The 4437-nt window shown below is 51.3% G+C and overlaps 1 long non-coding RNA gene across 1 annotated transcript; it reads right to left on the bottom strand.

Moving 5' to 3' along the window:
* Positions 1-2095: 2095 nt before the first annotated feature.
* Positions 2096-3830, bottom strand: LOC145531304 (uncharacterized). The gene is made up of 3 exons (XR_014072347.1): positions 2967-3830; positions 2634-2819; positions 2096-2343 (listed from the first exon to the last, which is right to left on the bottom strand). It is a non-coding gene; the product is annotated as an uncharacterized LOC145531304 (long non-coding RNA).
* Between the last annotated feature and the right edge of the window lie 607 nt (positions 3831-4437).

Here is a 4437-nt window from a genome sequence, read left to right on the forward strand (position 1 = left end):
GGAGCTACTAAGCTCATGCACCACAACAAATGAGCCCTCCAGCTGCAATGACTGAACCCATGTGCCTAGAGCCCGTGCTTCACAACAGGAGAAGTCATCGCAAAGAGAAGCCCACATTCCTCAATTAGAGAGCAGCCCTTGCTTGCTACAACTAGAGAAAGCCCGTGCACAGCAACAAAGACCAGCACAGGAAAAAATTAATCAACTAATTTTTAAAAACCTATAGTCCTGATGGCAGATGGCATATAGGTCTAATGGCATAGAAGTATACCTTTACAACGGTTAAAATGGTAAATTTTACGTGTGTCGTCTCCCCACACCAGAGGCACGTAGGAAGTACCCACTGTCAGGTACTGTCCAGGGGGCTGAATTCCTGCTTCTGCAGTTACCCCCTAGGGCTGGGGGTCCGTCCTCTGAGTGGGGTCCTGGTTAGAGTTGCCCCCATTTACCAAATAAAAATATTAAACACCCAGATCAATTTGAATTTCAGATAAACAACAAATATTGTTTTTCTTTTTAGTAGAAGATTGCTCCATGTAATATTTGGGGGCAAACTTATACTCTTCAAAATGCTGTTTCTTTGAAATTCAGATCTACCGTTCTGTATTTTATCTGCCAACCCCAGCTGGACCTCTGTCCACTGTCACCCTTTCCTCTATCACCCTGGTCACCACAGGGGCCTGACTGCCACCAAGGCCTCGTCTGAGGGCACAGCTGACCATACAAGACCTTCCCTGTGCTGGGTGGTGGTCAGCTGCCTGCATGTGTGTGTTAGTTGCTCAGTAGTGTCTGACTTTTTGCGACCCCAGGGACTGTGGCCTGCCAGGCGCCTCTGTCCATGGAGTTCTCCAGGCAAGAATACTGGAGTGGGTTGCCATTTCCTTCTCCAGGGGATCTTCCCGATCCATGGATCAAACCCAGCTCTCCCGCATTGAAGGCAGGTTCTTTACCGTCTGAGCCACCAGGGAAGCCCCTGGCCGCTCCTGAAGTCCAGCTCGGCTTCCAAGGCAGCCTGGGTTCCCTGGGAGTTCAGGGTCTCCAGCGTGCCTGCACCGTAGAATCACCGGACACTTGGTGCCACCCCAGGGGTTTGGATTGAATTGGTCTGAGTGAGGCAGGAGATAGATGGGCTCCAGGCCGGACATGTACAACTGGCCTTCTGTTCACACTTCCTGGGGTAACAAAAGGATGGGCTCTAGGCCGGACACTGGCTACCAGCTCCCTATCTACATTTCCTGAGGCAAAAGACAAATGGGCTCCAGGCTACATATTTATGACCAGACTCCTGACTACATTTCAAGATCCGCGTCGATATAAGAAACAACAACAGGAATAGGGCGGACAACCGGACACTGGACATTTTCTGGCAGGAACAGAGAGGGGCTAAACCCTGTTAGAAGATCAAGAGGTCATACATTTCTCATCCTTGGGGCAAGGCCGACACTGCACACGTGCAAGAAGACTTCACAGGGTCAAAAAGGCAGAGGATACTAGTAAGTCTTGGTCTTCTCCTCCCATCTGCCTCTGCGATGAAGGCCGTCTTGACTGAGATGTGTGCATGCACCCAGTGGACGGTCCTGAGACAGGGTAGCCAGGGAGTCAAAATAGGACGATTGGCCATGAAGAAGACAAAGAACCGGAAGACTGTCCCCTTATAAAGGACTTAAACTTCCCAAAGGCGACTCTCTTGCAGAGTTCACCCAAGCATCTTTCTCCATATACTCTGCTTTTCTGATAAATATTTTCTTTTCCTCTATACCTTCTGTCTCCTTGTCAGATTCTTCCTTTCAAGGTAGACAAGGACTAGGGACTTAGATTGCAGCACTGGCGTCTGTGGTCTCGCGGTTAAAGTTCATGGTTTCCACCCAGGTGACCAGGGTTTGATTCTGGGTCAAGCAACCACGGTTTTGCTTTTAGCCATTGCTCACTGCAAACTACTGCTCACTGCTGCATGCATCCAAAACCATGGAGACGGCCCTGACAAAGCTGGCCACGGGGTTCACTGTGCAGTCTGATCTGAGGCCTGCCCCCTCAGAGGCTGCCCTGACTCAGGGACCCTGTCTGAAAACCAGCCTTGGAGTGAGAAACAGAGTACCTGGCTGTGGCCGCTGGGTTCGGGATCAGCGGGCCTGCGTTGCAGTCCTGCCTCTGTCAGTTTCTAGCTGTAGGGCCTCAGGCACGTTGCCTCTGCCCTCTGAACTTCTGTTCCTTCCTCCCTCCCTCAAAAGGCTGTTGTGAACGTCAGTCGAATTGGTGGCCTTCTAACGTGGTCTCTGGACAAGCATTGCCTGAGGATGGTTAGGCATAAATTCTCCTTCACCCGGATGTGTTGTAAAGCAGGACCTGAGGGTGGGAGGAGCAGCAGTCTGTTCTTCATAAGCCCTCCCAATGACTCAGATGCATGCCCAACCACAGATATAAGGTAACAACGGTCAAGAGCAAGAGGTAAAAAGATGGATAAAGGAAAGCTAGTTACAAGCCTCCAGGACCGACTCCTGAATCCTGGACTTCCACCGCTTAGTTCCAGGAGCCCTGACTTGAGACTCCCCTCCTCTGCCTGTGGGAGTCCCAGGCTGCTGATCACCATGCCACAAGATCCAGGGTTCTTCCCTCCCTGGTCCAGGGGTGCTTACCTGCAGCCTCGGAGACATTAAAGCTTCAGCAGGCTCCTGCCTCTCTCCCTGGCTCCAGGCCCTTGATCCTGCACCTGTGCACAGGACAGGGTCCCTGTTGCCCTCTCCCCCCAGGTCCCCAAGTCGAGAACTTTCTGCTACAACAGTGCTTCACAGATTCCAGGTTCCACCGAACTGCTTCAGAATCTGGAATTGGGGCACAATTCAGGGAGAAACTTTTAATTTCCCTCTGATTCTTTTAACCCTGAAAACTGTCGATTGCTTGAAACACAAAAAAATTGTAAAGTGATTGCTGATTATGGGCTAGGACAGAAATAATACACATTTTCTTACTTTGGCTAAGTTAAAATAGCTTCCATCGTGGCATGGGGCTTCAGAATCACAGAAACCCAGGTGCTCAGCCTAGATTGGCTGGACCAGTTGATTTCTCTGAGCCTCAATTTTCTCTGCTCAAATAAAGGTAATAATTGCCATTATGATGATGAGGACAATAGCAGAATTTGTAAGTGCTTTATCCTTACAGCCACCCTCAGAGGCAGGGCCACGGTTTGCCAACTTGAAGACTCATTAGAATCACCTAGGGAGATTTTTGCAACCATATTCCCAGGCTACGTGGGACCAAGAGAGCCCCGGGTGGCCGGGCCATCTGCATTGTTCCAACTCCCCCATCATTCGAATGTACAACCAATTCAAAGAGCAGATGGCCCAGTGGACAGCCCAGATCACCGCCCACTGAGCCCAGGGCCCCTCTTTGGGAAATAGAAGGGACCATTCTCCTTTAGGGACTCCCTTTTCAGATATACTCATCTCTTGGGTTGACAAAGGCACTTTCGGGGCTTGGTCTTCAAAGGTGGGGTTACATAAACTTCTGCAAAGGGATATAACCCAAGTCGATATATGGCAACTTTAAAAACTATTAACTTCATTTAAGGGAAAAAAAATGAATTTTTGATTGAGTTTACAACAACAACAGAGCAAGGTTGCGTCGTTAATGGGAAACAGATGGGGGGCCTCTTTGTAGATTGCCTGAGCACAAATCCATCCGTCTTCCCGCGCTTTTTCACCCGCACATGCGCAGGATGGCTCCACCCCCAGGCTCTGGTCCAGCCGGTTGCAGACCGCTGGCTCTGGGGCCTCCACCTGCCTCCATTCCCTCATCATGTCAAACATCTGCCACTCTGAGCCTGCCTTGTGCCCTCTGGACCTGGCGAGGCCGTTAGTCACCGTCTCATCTGGCGATGTCACAAACGCCTGCGTGCTTTGCTCATTCCAGCTGGTCCTCGGGCTCAGGGGATCGAGGGGCGGGGTGGGCCCCAAGGCCCCCTCCTGAGCTTGAGTCTCCCAGATGCAGACGCCCACAAGCTGGGACCCTGTGTGACGGCCCGTTGGCGCAAGCCAGGGTCAAGTGGTGGGGCAGAGGCCACAGCCCTGATACTGGCTTTTGCTTTACTTTGTGGGGCCTCAGCTCTCTCTGGGTCTTCACAGTCTCCCTTCCCATGAGGCCTGGAAGACCAGGGCGGGGAACCTGCAGAGTTTGTCCCTGCCCCAGGGCCTTTGCACTTGCCCTGGTCTCCTCACTAGAGGTGCCTCCCCCCCAGATCCCTGCCAAGTGGCTCACTCTCCTTATTTGAGTCTCAGATCTTCCGTTGACACACACTGCCCCCCACTCTCACCCCCGTCTAGCCTTCCTCTTTCCTGATGATTTTTAATATCACATCAACTTGTCATTTTATTTCAAACCATTAACACTCTATGCCTGCATGTGTGCTAACTGGATTAGGTAGTGTCTGACTCTGTGCGACCC

The sequence above is a fragment of the Giraffa tippelskirchi genome, chromosome 13, assembly GCF_054371585.1.
Source record: "Giraffa tippelskirchi isolate mGirTip1 chromosome 13, T2T-mGirTip1v1.2.pri, whole genome shotgun sequence".
Lineage (NCBI taxonomy): Eukaryota > Metazoa > Chordata > Mammalia > Artiodactyla > Giraffidae > Giraffa > Giraffa tippelskirchi.